The sequence below is a fragment of the Macaca fascicularis genome, chromosome 5, assembly GCF_037993035.2.
Source record: "Macaca fascicularis isolate 582-1 chromosome 5, T2T-MFA8v1.1".
Taxonomy (NCBI): Eukaryota; Metazoa; Chordata; class Mammalia; order Primates; family Cercopithecidae; genus Macaca; species Macaca fascicularis.
The window spans coordinates 161,353,977-161,370,454 of record NC_088379.1 but is presented as its reverse complement, the minus strand read 5'-3'; positions in this window follow the sequence as shown (position 1 = coordinate 161,370,454).

The window sequence follows — 16,478 nt, the reverse complement described above, 5'->3', positions numbered from 1 at the left end:
GGGATTCATGCCCTTATAAAAGGGATCACAGGGAAATGTGGTTCTCCAGCCATGTGAAGACACAGGTAAAAAACAAAAACAAAACAGCAGTTTATGAAAAAGAAAGCAGATCCTCACTAGATATCTAATATTCAGGCACCTTGATCTAGGATTTGCCAGCTTCCAGAACTGTGGGAAATAAATTCCTGTAGTTTATAAGCTAACTGGTTTATGGTATTTTGTTACAACAGTCTGAATGTACTGATAGGAAGGCAGTATAACATAATGTCAGTTCTTAATTGGAAGTGATTGAATAGTTCAAATAATGGTACGGCATGTTCTGATTCTGTTTTGGCTTCTAATGGAAAAATGGATTGTTGAGCAACAATTGTGAGAACAATGAAGTCTCCTGTCACAGTCCAGTCAGGGATAGTGGTGATGTAAATGAAAGTGAGGGTTGCAATTGGTGTGAAGAAAAATGAAGTGATTAATGTTATCTTTGGAGATGACATTACCAAGAACTGCTATAGGATTGGATGCTGGGGAAAGGGAGGGAACAAGAGTCATGAGCTGATTCTCTGGGGATGTTATCACCAAGTACTAAGACACATAACACAGCAAGAGGATTTGGCATTGCAATTTTGTGGAATCATGCATATTATTTTGGACATATTGGGTTTGAGATGTCTGTTCATTATCCAAATGTAGATATAAAATCATCAGCATTATCATTATCATCATATTGACTAACATTATTGCTCACTTACTACATGTCAGACTGTGTTCTAGATTCCTTATATAGATGAATTATTTTTCCACAAACATCCATTGAGGCACGTAGGATTAATTACCCCCATGATACAGATGACAAAACAAGCAGAGTGTTACATAACTGGCTTGAGGTCACACTGTTAGAATGTACTAGAGACAAAATGAGTTTAAAAAGTGAAAAAAGTAAGAGGAGGTGTTCTAAGACTGAATCCAGGACACTAGATACAGAGTTCAGTTAAAGGAGGAGAAACCAGTAAAGGAGAGTCAGATGGAGCCCCAGCGAGGTGAAGAAAACCCAAGCCTGCATAATCACAGGATCTCCAGGTGTCAGCTGTATTGAACGCTGTTGAGTGCTGAGACAGGTGGTCACAAACGGGAACCACAGGGTTTGGCAAGATGGAATTGGTGGGAAATCTTAACAAAGAAAGTTTAAGTGCTAAGAACTAGACCCCAGTTGTAATGAGATGAGGAAAAACAAAGGGATAGGAGGAGCTGGGACAGTGGCTGCAGAAAACTTTTGAGAAGTTTGTTCTTTTAGAAAAGCAGAGGTGTGATGGTGTTTTTTGACAAGGGGGAGTATGAGATTTCTAGGTCTTATGTAAGAAATTAACATACCCTTTTTTTTCTGTAAGAAATCAGTGCACACTTGTGGCTTAAAACTAGAGAAACATGTTCTCATACCCAGGGATGCCAGAAATCTTAAATTAAGGTGTCTGCTATGCCCCCTCCAAAGGCTGTAAAGCAGAATTTTTCCTTGCCTCTTTTGTCTGATGGCTCCAGATACTCTTTGGATTTGGTTAAATAATTCCAATATCTGCTTTCATTTCCACAGGGACTTCTTTTCTATGGGTCTCTATAACAAGACAACTATAGTTAATAATATGATATTGAATACCAAAAAGAATATTAAAGGAGATTTCAGTTTCTCTCTCCACAAAACTTAAAGTTAACTACGTGAGAATTTAATAGGGTAATAAAGGTATTTATGGATTTTAGCATGCAGGGTGTGCTCAAAGCCTGAGGTGTAATAATAGCTGGAGGAACTAAAGATACCAGTTGGTTCAAGAAACACCCTTAGGGCTGGGCACAGTGACTCAGTCAGTAATCCCAGCACTTTGGGAGGCCAAGGTGGGCAGGTCACCTGAGGTCAGGAGTTCGAGATCAGCCTGGTCAACACGATGAAACTCCGTCTCTATTAAAAATACAAGAAATTAGCCAGGTGTGGTGGCACACGCCTGTAATCCCAGCTACTCAGGAGGCTGAGGCAGGAAAATCACTTGAATCCGGGAGGTGGAGGTTGCAGTGAACTGAGATCATACCACTGCATTCCAGCCTGGGCAATCGAGGAAGACTCTGTCAAAAAAAAAAAAAAAAAAAAAAGAAAAAAAAAAAGAAAAAGAAAAAGAAATGAATTTAAGAGAGAATCATCAGAATTTAGATACAGAAATGGTGGTTTAAAAATTTTTATTTAACTGCATGTTGTCACTCATAAGTGGGACTTGAACATTGAGAACATATGGACGTAGGGAAGGGAACATCACACACTGGGGCCTGTCGGAGGGCGGGGTGCTAGGGAAGGGATAGCATTAGGAGAAATACCTAATGTAGATGATGGGTTGATGGGTGCAGCAAACCACGATGGCATGTGTATACCTATGTAACAAACCTGCAGGTTCTGCACATGTATCCCAGAATTTAAAATATAAAAAATTTAAAAATAAAAATAAAATAAAAATTTTTGTTTAAATCAGAAGCAAAACCATTTAGAAAAGAATAGAGTTTACTAATGAGACTCCAAGTGTTAACAGCACTGGTTTACTATATAAAAAACATACACACACACAACACACAAACACATACACAATGACAAAGGTTAGTTACTGATCTTACAGTTATTCTTTTCTTGGTGGGAAAATAGCACTTTTCTCAGATGACTATCACACCAACATTTTAAAAATCATTGAAAAAATTATTTGTTGTTAGGGAGTCAATAACTTACAGTAAATATTTAAAATATTTAAAATTTCACTTGTCTTATGGATTAAAGCAAGAGAGGTCTTTTTGTTGTTACTCTTTTTTTTTTTTTTTTTTTTTTTTTTTTTTTTTTGAGACAGTCTCTCTCTGTCACCCATGCTGGAGTGCAGTGGTGTGGTCTCAGCTCACTGCAGCCTCTGCCTCCCCAGCTCAAGTGATTCTCCCACCTCAGCCTCCCTAGTAGCTAGTATTACAGGTGCACACCACCACTCCTGGCTGATTTTTGTTAGAGACAGGTTTTGCCATATTGTCCAGGCTGATCTCGTACTCTTGGCCTCAAGTGATGTACCCACCTCAACCTCCCAAAGTGCTGGGGTTACAGGCGTGAGCCACCACACCCAGCCTGATTGTTTTAATAGCCCAGTTACCTAAAATGAAAGCATGGCATTGCCTCCATTGATGTCAAACCAAATCCTCTATGTCCAGGCTGATCTCGTACTCTTGGCCTCAAGTGATGTACCCGCCTCAACCTCCCAAAGTGCTGGGGTTACAGGCGTGAGCCACCACACCCGGCCTGATTGTTTTAATAGCCCAGTTACCTAAAATGAAAGCATGGCATTGCCTCCATTGATGTCAAACCAAATCCTCTACAGTAAAGCCTGTCACCTGTTCTGGATTTTTTTTTTTTCACTGTCATAGTATTTAAAATATAATTTTTGTCAGCAGCTAAATATAAGATTTAAAAATAACAATTGGCAGCACTGAGCACACACAGACCCATATAAGAACAATAAGCTGATCTAGGCTGAGGAAAGGCTACTGCATTTAATGAGTCGGTTATACCCTCAGATTGCCAGTCAATATCATTTCTCCTTGTCTTAATCATGTAGGCTGTTTCCTGCTGAGCAGCAGTAGACATTTAAATTTGCAACTCATGCTCCAACATTCTCACCTTGAATGGCCTTGGATGACTAGCATAAAGAAGGAAGTCAGGAGAGAAAATCAGTTTGGATATGATCATGCCCTGCAAAATGAAGGAGAGAGGAAAGATGATGAAATTTGTTTGGGGTCTGTTTATTGAGGTCACAGTGTGTCAAGCAGGGAGAGAGAGAACAGCTGAACTTAGGAAAGAGGTTTGGGCTTGACATAGCACACCTGACTGGCATTCAAGTAATGGATAAAAAATAATGGAATGGGAATGAGTCAATTCTCTGTGGAAGTTCTATAGAGAAAGAGAAGGCCTCAGATTGAAGTTTGGAAATTCTCATACTAGATGTTGAGTGGGAGGCTGGCTACATATCATTGAAAAACAAACAAACAACAAAAACACAGCCTGAGAAGAAATGAGGCAATTTTATAAAAAAAGAAGGAAAATGTATCGTAAGTGACTTTTTAAAAATTTTGTTGACAGTATTCACAAATACTGTTTCATGGTAAATTTTGAGGAAGCGCTTTTACATATATTAATAATTTGCTGTTTTAAAATGTCAATCTGGCTTTGCTAAAGTGACTGATGGAAATATACCAATACTCTAAACGATAGGTGATTTATAAATGTAAAATTTTGCAGCTGCATTATTTGCTATTTTTACACATATGCACTAGTAGTTGCAATACTAATTCAGTAGAAATGTGTCTTATTAAATTATTATTTTATGACAAAACAATGGCATTTTCCTGGTTCCTAAGACAGTCTGGCATATAACTGAATTTTGCAAGGTATCATAAGCTTTCCATTAAACTATAAAATCAGATAATGATACATCTAGATGAATTAGTCTAACCTCACTTAAACAGGCATTTTTAATTTTACAGGCAATACATTAATTCATTCTGCACATTAAACAAATAAAACTTTATAAGTAAATGTAAATGTCTCTTTGATCACACCCTTAATCCTGATCACTTCCCACTTCCCTAGAGGTAATCACAGCTGTTAGTTTGTTGTGTATCTTTCCGGAACTGTATCATGTACATATTTATTTATATTGAGATAAATCTGTATGTTCTAAAATGGAAAAAATATCCAAAACCTGTTATTGAATGAAGAAACAAATTATACTCTGGTACATCTACTATGACATTTTACATATAAAATAAGCGTACATATACAGAACAATACTACATATGTTCTATAAGTTCCCATTACTACCTCCTCTCCCTCTTTCTCTTCCCTTCTCTTCCACTCCTCTTCTGTTTCTTCTTAACTACCTTTATGGTGATAGCTCTTATCTATATTTTAGGTTCACATCTTTCTTCTACATTTCTGATACACATTTCTAACTGATTAATAGATATCTTAATCTACTGCTCCACAGACATCTTAAGTAAAATATAAAAGCCGGATTTTTATCTTTCCACATTTAGTTTCTCCTCCTTCTCCTTTCCCTCTTTTGGTTAATATGCTATAATTGACATAATCTAAGTTTTTCAGCTTCCTATTCCTCAAATCATTTACTGTCTTAGATCCTTAAATCACTTAGCCTTAATGCCTATCAAATCTACTTTTTTCTGTATATTTCTGTTGCCACTTGTCTTATTTTAGTTTCTTGAACTTTTCATTTGGACTATTGTACTAGTTTACTCTTTTCTTTCTACTTCCATTCTAGTGGTTCACCAACTTTGTTGGGCACAATAGTTACTTAGGGAAATAGTCATTCTGTCAATTCAAACCTTTTCCATACTAGGCCATACCAGTCTGTGAATTTCGATCAGTTTGTTTTTTAATTCATTGGGGTACTGAAATTAGAATTATGGCTGTATGTTTTTAAAAATTGCTTCCTTTGGGGTTCTCCAAAAGTTAAATGATTTGTGGGCTGAGATTTCCAGGAATGCTAACTATCTATATGCAATTTTCTTCTTGTATAGGTGATTTATTGTTATATGTTGTTTCTGATATATAAATCTTAAGATTATGACAAGAATAATTTTCTAATAGTTTAGCTAATCCATGGAAACTTATGATGAGAATTATGCCATAGCCAATATTGAAAGAAAGTGATTATTGGTGTAAAAAATTCATGAAATATTTCAAAATTTATAGTGCTCTGTTAGAATTATGATATGTGACTATTCTGGAGCTAAGACTTTTTCTAGTTGACATACTTAAGCTAATAAAAGAGATTTATTTCTTTAAAAAGACCCCTTTTTTTAAAATGGTGCTATCCCTGTTGAAAATTCCTACTGAAAACTGTTTCTTCTTCACAAAGGTCTTCAAGGAGTGTTTGTTAATTAGAAATTAGAGAATTTATCTGATTTGTGTTATTAATAGGATATTCTTCTTTGTTCTATTACCTTTATTTATTTTTTTCCTACTCATACCTACATGATTTGATCACACTTTTTTGCCTATACTATCTTGCAGTTTAATGATTCCTGTGGATCTCTAGAAACAAACTATCTTGGTGATGAGGGTTCTATAGGCCCAGTAAAATCAAGAATTAGCAAGTCAATGCTAAGCTCAATAGGAACAAACATAAGTGGTTTAAGTCCCTGTAAGGGCTGCCTTGCAGTGTGTTGTGAATTGAACATATGTGGCACCATGGGTAATTAGTAAATTATTAAATTAAATTTAAAAATCTGTGTTATGTCTGCAGGCATACCACCCTGAGTGCACCTCATCTCATCTGAAAATCTGTGTTAATCTGGGATATCCACAGAAATAGAACCTATTTTTCTCTCTCTCTTTTTCTCTCTCTCTCTCTATATATATATATGAAATCTATTTATTTAGATAGATAAAATAAAGTCTCTCTATATAAATAGTTATATATTATGTATTTTATCTATACATATAGATAAAGACTATGGAGACTTTATATATTATAGAAACATATATATATGCTTCTCTCTATATATGTGTGTGTGTATGTGTGTATATATATATGTGTGTGTGTATGTAGGGTAATAAAAGAGATTTATTTCTTTGAAAAGACCACTTATCAATTTATGCCTAGTGTTCCATTATTGGAACACTAAGCATATAGGAGATATTTATATCCTACTGCTCAAGGTCATTGCCAAGGTCTGATTGCAAAAATTTTAAAAATTGCAACTTCAGGCATAAATGGGTTAAAAACGCTGCTATCCTTATTGAGAATTCTTACTCAAAAATGTTTCTTCATATGCATATGAGAGAGAGAGAGAGACTTTAAGAAATTAGCTCTAGAGACTGGCCAGGCTGAGAGGTGGTTGGGATGGCAATCTAAAATCTGTATGGCAGGCTGGAACTGCAGGCAATGCTGCCATCTTGAGGAAAATTCCTTCTTCTTCAGGAAAAGCTCAGTCTTTTAATTGTCCTCCTCTCCCTGTCTCCTCTACTTCTCAATGTCCTTTTTGCTCTTTTCTCTTCTCTTCCCTCATTTTCTTCCTCCCTCCTTTCCTCTTTATCTCCCACTCTCCCTTTCTTTCTCTGCTTAGTCTTTTTTCTTCTTCCTTGATTTTTAAAATAAATTTATTCTGCATGCATTCATTCATTAACAAATGAATTGGGTCCCTTCACACTATAGTCCATATTCTCTAGGTTTCAAAGCCAATGACGTAATTTTAAGTCATTGGAAAAAAACACTGTTGAGAGTGATGGCTGAATATTCTTCATAGTATGAAATTTAGGTTCTTGTTCTTGTATATTCTTGTAGTTTTGGATTTACATTTAACACTCTGTTACCAAATATTGGTCTAGAATTTCAAACATTACAAGCTTAATATTAAAATATTACAATGTGATTAACTTTTTTTTTACTGATGCAAAAGAAAATGCCTAACATTACACCTGATTTACAACCAGATATAGTAATTTGCAGTTTACAGTATGTTAATCTACAAATCAAAATGTACATTTCAGTAGTAAAAAGAAACAATGGTTTGTTCCTCTTGGAAAATTATACTTTTTGTTGAGTAGTATAAGATCTTTCAGCTATAAATTTTAAAGTTCTGAATTAGTCTAGTTTAGAGACTAAAGTTTAAAAATAAACATTTCAGATTTATAATTTAGATTTATTATAAATGGATGTCTTCAATAACGTGAATATCAAAAGCTGAACTTAAAAAATAGAACATATATAAAAGAAAATCTTGCATCAAAATTGTAATGACATAACATGACAAATAAAAGATGTACTGCCAAATTAAATAGTATGATGGGATTGACATGTAATTATTATTATTGTTTTTTGAGACAGAGTTTCGTTCTCGTTGCCCAGGCTGGAGTGCCATGGCACAATCTCAGCTCACCGCAACCTCCGCCTCCTGGGTTCAAGGGATTCTCCTGCATCAGCCTTCCAAGTAGCTGGGATTATAGGAATGCACCATTCTGTATTTTTAGTAGAGATGTGGTTTCTCCATATTGGTCAGGCTGGTCTCGAACTCCCAACCTCAGGTGATCCACTCACCTCAGTCTCCCAGAGTGCTGGGATTACAGGCGTGAGTCACGGCGCCTGGCAGACATATAATTATTATAATTGAAGAAAGAACAAAAATGTCTGTATTACATAAACCCACCAATAGGGACTAAAGATTGAAAGTCACCTTGGCTTGTGTTTTCTGCAGTATCCCAGACTTTTAAAATTGCCTTCAATTTGGATTGAAACAGTTTCATTGTTGATAGCTATACATAAGGTAGCTTGTATTGACAAAAGAGATTTGTGAAAAACCTTTATTTATTTATTTATTTATTTATTTATTTATTTATTTATTTTTGAGACGGAGTCTCGCCCTGTCGCCCAGGCTGGAGTGCAGTGGCCGGATTCCAGCTCACTGCAAGGTCCGCCTCCCGGGTTTACGCCATTCTCCTGCCTCAGCCTCCCGAGTAGCTGGGACTACAGGCGCCCGCCACCTCACCCAGCTAGTTTTTTGTATGTTTTTTAGTAGAGACGGGGTTTAGTAGAGACGGGGTTAGCCAGGATGGTCTCGATCTCCTGATGTGAAAAAACTTTTATGGCATTCCCAAACATTTTAATTGCTAACATTATCAGACTATCTATGAAGCAAATGACGTGCAGTCTATGAGTATATTATTAACTACACTGAGGCTTTCAAAGTCACTACAAAATATGTGAAAATTTTACAGATCAATATCTGGCCACATTTTCAAGTTGCTGGTTAATGCTCCATCGTAAAGTCATATAGCACGTCAGTAAGAAGGCTTTTATCTCTTTGCCAAACCTAGAACTTTACATCTGGCAAGCTTGTTATATTTTAATTCCCAGATTCAATAGTGGTAAATCAGCATCCCTTGCTTGTCTGGAACTTTCGGTGATTTGGATACTGATCATTCTTGTGTTAATAAATGTAGAATGGAATGCAATTCAGACGTTGTCGCGCAATGTTGAACAAACCTTGTGTCTCTGAGACATTTATTCTACACATTAACATTTGATATTTCTGACACAAATCAAAATTTTTAGATAGAAAAAAATTAATGTACTACTTCCACAAGTATACTTTATTGCAAATATAATACAGGAAAATAAATATTTCTCCTAGATTACTGAATTGTAAACACAAACACGGTAAAAAATGAAATAGTTCAACCCAAAGAAATCTATTCATTTATGGGCACAACACCTTCTATTGTGTAACTTATATATAATCGATAGTAAACATTATTAGACTATATGGATTTACTCTTTCCTGGCTATGTAGACAATTATGGAAAAGAGAGTTTTAGGGAAAAAAAGGAACAAGGCCCAACAAATTTAAACACGCACACACACACATACACAAATACACCCCACATTTACTGCTATTTTAAACAAACCTTCCATGCTTAGGATGCATCTACATAGAATTTGGCTGCCAGAGTGAACGGAAAAAACAATATAAATGTCACATATCTCTATTTCAATATGATAAGGAAGTCCAGGTAGATTTTGTACTCTATTGAGGCACGAAGAAAATGACTTAAAAGTGTTTTTGAAAAATGAAACATTTTAACCTAAATAAATCTGTTCATTTATGGGCACAACACCGTCTATTGTACAACTTATAAATAGATAATTGATAGAAAGCATTATTAGACTATATGGAATTTACTCTGTCCTGGATATGCAGAAATTATGGAAAAGAGAGTTTTAGGGGGAAAAAAAAGAAAAAGACCCAACAAATTGAAACACACACACACACACCGACTACTTACTCACTACTATTATAAAAATATCTATACTTAGGATGCATCTATACAGAAATAGGCTGCGAGAACAAACAAAAAAACAAACATGATAATACAAACAAAATAAAAATAATATAAAAACAAAATAATAGTAATAATGTGGACTGGGTTCCACAAGAGAACATGCCAATCCAGTTTACAGGGTTATGTATTATATATGTACATAATATTGTTCATTTTTCTAATAATGATTGAATAACTATGCTAACAATCATTGAATAATTATAGTCTAATGATTATTATGTTAAATAATTGTTTTCTATAATAATTGAAATCAAATAACAGTATGTATTAGTTTCCTATTGTCCCTGTAACAAACCACCACAAATTTAGTGGCTTAAATTACACAAATTTATAATCTTACAGTGCCAGAGGGCAGAAGTCTGAAATAGGTCTTACTAAAATCAATGAACTGGCAAAGCATGTTCTTTCTAGAGGCTGCAGGGGGAGACTCTATTTCCTTGCCTTTTCCAGATTCTAGAGGTGGCTTGCATTCCTTGGCTTAAGACTTCTTCCTCTATTTTCAAAGACCATCATCTCAACCTCTGCTTTCATAAACATCTGTCTCTGACTATGACTTTATTGTCTTTCTCTTATACCTTCCTTGTGATTACGTTTGGACAACCTAGATAATCCCATCTCAAAAATCTTAATCACATCTGAAAAGTCTGTTTTACCATGTAAGGGACTATACTTCACAGGCTCAAGAGATAAGCACATGGACGATTTTAGGGGGCACAGGAGAGCATTCTCTACTATGCAGAAAAACACTTACTAATTCATGTATGGATTTATTTGCTAATATCAGTTCTTCTAAAAAAAGCTAATCCCCTATTCTTATGTTCTTTATTGTATTTTACTTTTTAGAGTGTGTGGATACATGAAGTGTAGCTTTTCGGGATATGAAATCAGCTTTCTTGATCTAGGAATGACTTCTGTTATTTCTCTTGCCCCTACCATGTGTTCTGTCTTTTGCTTTTCTATCCTTGAGTTCTTACCACTTTTAAATTTGATTGTGCCCATTTTTCATCTGTATTTCATACATATCTGTTCTCAGATTATTCTTTATCTGCGGGCTGGATATTTTCCATGTGCCCCCTTAGTTCTACATGGAAGCATTGTTACTTTCTCTCTCTCCATCCTCACTTTACCTGGGGAAGCTGAAGAGTATGAAACATATCCATGGGCTTCTCACTCTCTAGCTTCAGGAGATCTGAGGTAGGGAGCAGGGTAAGAGCAGGGTGCATATGGCCCAGCTCCCTCTCTCAATGCACTCCAGGGCTGCACTGAGCAGCGGGCAATTTCTTCCCTTCAAATTCAAATGCTCAGTCCCTTCGCTTGTCCCTTCAGGTTTAGCAGGAATGTGGCTGCTTCTGCTTCCCAGGTTGATGCTCTATCTCTTGGGTTTCCCCTATATTCAAACATTTGTAAATAGCCCTTTAGAAAATACACTCTCCTTGAATTATTCCGAGTGCCATTTTGCTTTCCATGAGAACCATTTCCCATTTTCTAATTTGTTAATCTTAATTTCTTGCAGCATCCAGTTTGTTGTTCATTGACTCCACTGCAGATTTTATTCATCAATCTTTTTAAATCTTTGTATAGTCTTAGTCTTTTCTAAGTCTTAGATTTTTTCCATATTACATAATACTTTCAGACAACATTGGTTTCTTAATTTGAGAAACAATTAAATTGTTTTCAATTTGTTTTATCCTTAGGCATTACTCTAATGTCCCAAAAGAAAATTATCCTTTAAAAATAATGTATCCTTGGCCAGGCGCGGTGGCTCAAGCCTGTAATCCCAGCACTTTGGGAGGCCGAGACAGGCGGATCACGAGGTCAGGAGATCGAGACCATCCTGGCTAACACGGTGAAACCCCGTCTCTACTAAAAAATACAAAAAACTAGCCGGGCGAGGTGGCGGGCGCCTGTAGTCCCAGCTACTCGGGAGGCTGAGGCAGGAGAATGGTCTAAACCCGGGAGGCGGAGCTTGCAGTGAGCTGAGATCCGGCCACTGCACCCCAGCCTGGGCGACAGAGCAAGACTCTGTCTCAAAAAAAAAAAATAATAATAATAATAATAATAATGTATCCTTTTACCTAACTGATGATTTTTCTATTTTCTTGTGGTCACAGTGAGATTGTATGCTTTCCTCATACTGAACGCTAAAACAGAGTCTAACCAACAGTCCAAATCCCTCAGGCCAAGATGAAGTATTATTGAAAAAGTTTAAATTTAGCATAAGTTATCTTGACTATTTAATAGTTTCTTGGGGGATTTCTTATGAGGAAGATGGAGACACTCACATTTGTAGTTAACAACTTCTCTTTGCCAAAGGGGATAATTTAAAATGCTTCATGTGAGAGCCAGAGACAGTCACAACATTGTGTCCTCACTTTTCACACGTTTTACCTGGAAATGGCCTTTATTACATCAATGGATTGAAAGTCACTCTTCCCGTTGCATTTTCTCTACTTGGTGCAGATTCTGTCACAGGGACACTTTCCAGAGTGGTTTCCAGAATGTGAGGCTCCCTTCAAATGTTTCAAGGGCCATGCCAGACTCCAGCATTTGCTTCTTGGCCTTATCATTCTTCTGAACTCAATCGGAGAGTATTTGTTAATTTCAAAGTTTATGTTTGTTTATTTATTATTAATTCCCAGTGCCACTGCATTATATTTGTGATATATAGTAAAAGTAATTTGTTTTGAAACTTACTCAAGTGTTATTGTTAATGCTGAATAAACAGATGTTTTGTATGACGTAATCAGAACATTTACTTTTTATCTCCCATTTACTCAATCTTTTTCCAGTTTTTCTTTTTTTCCCTTGGATAAAATATAGAGTAAGTTCCATAAATATTCTGGTCATTTTCAGGCACTAAAATTTTCCATGATTTTGGTCCTCCCCAAAATACCTGTTCAAAAATTAAAGTGTTGGCCGGGTGTGGTGGCTCACATCTGTAATACCAGCATTTTGGGAGGCCAAGGCAGGAGGATCCCCTGAGATTAGGAGTTCGAGACCAGCATGGCCAACATGGCGAAACCCCGCCTTTACTAAAAATACAAAAATTAGCTGGGTGTGGTGGCATGCACCTGTAATCCCAGCTACTTGGGAGGCTGAGGCAGGAGAATTGCTTGAACCCAGGAGATGAAGGTTGCAGTGAGCCGAGATCACAGCAACTGCACTCCAGTGGCAACAGAGTGAGATTCTGTCTCAAAATAATAATAATAATAATAATAATAATAATAAAATAAAATAAAATAAAGTGTAAAGACTCATACTGGTCAAAACTTCCAAATTCATGTTAAGATAAATATTCTTTCCGACTATCTATGGAGATATCAAAATATATACATAAGACTATCATTGCCTTTGACTTGTCCTGAAGCAAAATTACCCTTGGTACAGTTTATATAATACATAATAAAGGGTTACATGACTTTAACCTCACCATCAACAACAATTATATGAGCACCTCTAAATATATTTCCCCAAATGCAGTATATGATATTCAAATTCTTGAAATTATTTTATTTTGCTTATTTGGAAATGAAACTTCTTAAACAAATCAGACAATTCAAGTTGTTTTTAAAATCAATATTTATGACATTCTTACATTTATTAGGAAAATTCCATTAAGATTATTTTGTATGATCAAGGACAATTTATTATTTTCCTGGTCAGTCCTTGTCTTCCTTCTTACAACTTGTCACAGTTCATCCCTCTCTTAAGTTCCTGCTTAACTTTTCTTCTGCGCTTTAACTTCTCATGTCTGCGTTCAGTTCTTCTATTTTCTCCATGCTTTTACTCTGTCTTGGAAAGGAGATAAAAGCATTTAATTTACTGATTTACATACACACAAATACACAATTTTATTTTATTTTAAAATCTCCCCCCTCCCTTTTTCTTTTTCGTTTTTTTTTTTTTTTTTTTTTTTTTTTTTTTGAGACAGAGTCTCACTCACTCTGTTGCCCTGACTGGAGTGCAGTGACGCAATCTCATCTCCCTGCAATCTACGCTTCCCAGGTTTCAGTGATTCTCCTGCCTCAGTCTCCTCAGTAGCTAGGATTACAGGAGTGTGCCACCACGCCCGTCTAATTTTTGTATTTTTAGTAGAGATGGGATTTCACCATGTTGGCCATTGACTGAAAAAAATACATGATTCTAACTAACGTACATTTACAGTAGCCAAGGTTACTGACCTCAGGTGATTCACCCACCTTGGCCTCCCAAAGTATTAGGATTACAAGTGTGAGCTACTGCATCCAGCCAAAATTTCACCTCTTTTTCTAATCCTGTCTATGAATCCTATCTTTTGAGGTTCGTTGCTCTTAATTTTTTTTTTTTTATTACAAAAAAGACCTGGAAAAAGTCTAGACATAAACATTTCTATAAAGAGGAAGATTTAGGGACCTCATATAAAATTTACACAGCTACAGGAAGCTTCTCCCAGCTACAGAGTCACTTTTTGCTTTATAGAGTGTGATTCTATTTACTTTATTCAAGACGTCAAGATTTATTTTTAATTTGATTCGTCTATTGAGAGCAATGCAATATTTAACCAGCCTCTGATTTCCTGATCCTTTTCCTCCCTTGCTTCTGAAGCTTCCCAGATGTACGCGCAGCAGGCTCTGACATCCTGTTACAGACGTTAATATATTTCACCCTTGCAAGTTGTCCTTTATGACTGCTCCTCCATTCAGGTATTACAGAGTTCCCTATTATGCTGTAACCTTGGCTACTGTAAATTTACGTTAGTTCAAATCACATCTTTTTATTTTTTAGACAAAGTGTATGCACCTTGTCTTCAGCTTTCAAGGAGGCTGTCATACAACACCAGAGAAAGCTGGCAACTTTATGTGAAACACATGGCGAGCCCCCAACATTGGCCAATTAATGACCAGAATGCAAGACAATTTAAACAAGAAGGGAAATAAGCGCTAGTGTCTTAAGGAAAACAAAGCAAAATAAAACAGTGAGAATAAAAGTATAAGAATTAAAATTCAAAAGGTAGTTTCTCAAAGCTTCAACAGCAGCAAAAAATGATAATAATAATACTTCCGCTTCCCATGAAAGTAAAAGCCTCTGAAAGCTCTGATCTAGAAATTTGAAAGTGGACTGTGGACCACAGGGGAAAAGATGTTGCAACTGAGAGCATCTATAAGGTATCAAAATGGAATTGGGAGAGATTATTTGTGCAAAGGTAAATTTGAGAGCAGATTTGGACATAATGTCTTAGAATCATAATCTGTTGTAACTGAAAGAATATAGAGGTAATTCAATCAAAATCTAAAAGAGAAATTTTATAAAAGAGATAACTTAAATATTCATTATGAATTTATATTAAAAGTATGTTCATCATATACTATCTCGTACTCCTATTTTTTCCCCTTAATCTTTACTATTTGCTCATTGTACAAACGTAGGAAATACATTCTTTCTGTTCTACAACCTTTTTAACTATACCTATAGAGACAAGGCCCTGAAGAGAAAAAGAATTCTTTTTTCAAAAAGTATGCCTCCTTGTTAAACTTTTTAAGGTAAAGTTCTTCCAAGTCGAGGAAAATTTTAAAACTTAGAAAAATATCCAATTATCCATTTACTAAAGCCTCTGGTGTTTCAGACTATTTTATAATAAAATAATTTAAAACCTTTTCCTTTTTTCTGATTCAGAAATATTATACCTATAAATTTGGAAAAGACAAAATATGTATGAAGGAGAGTTAAAAATCATCCCTCATTCAACAATTTGGTCGCTTACCCTTCTTAGAATCATTTTTTATATGCAGATTTATAACATACTCTGCCATTTTAACAATATTTTAGGGAATATTTATCCTCTTAAATGTTCAGTTTATTTTAATAACTGTATAACATTTTGTCATATAGATATATATATCTTAGTATGTGTGTATATGTATGTGTCTATATTACAGCCACCATCATTTAATTTCAGGAACTTTTATAAGTAATATAAATACTTAGTTTTAAACATTTTTACATAAACCCCTTTTCCTAAATTAAAAAATTATTTAGGATAGATGCCTATAAGTGTCCTATACATACTAACATTTTTAAAGGTCACTTTGCTCCCAATAATTATTGCCAGTTTTTGCTCTTCCACTTGTATATAATACTACCGGCCTCACTTCAAATCTGCCAGCAATGAATTTTTTTAGGTCATCTTATCAGGCAAGATCAGGCCAGAAAGTCATTGATTAATTCATAAAACCAATTAAAGTGGAAATCATTAAAAATTTACCTACGTGTTTTATAGTTTTTGTAATTCCAAATGTGCATCTGTGAATTAATTTGCTTCCTTTCTGATTTAGAACCAAGGACTCATCTTTAATTTACCAATTTGCCACTACTTTTCTTGCATATACCACACTCACCTCGCACCACTATAATTTTCTGTTTCTATTTTTTAAGTGAAGAATGAACCAAGGACCCTTGTAAAGCAATCAGATGCCTGTAATCCCAGCACTTTGAGAGGCCAAGGCAGGCAGATCGAGACCATCCTGGCTAACACGGTGAAACCCCGTCTCCAATAAAAATACACACAAAAAAATTAGCCGGGCGT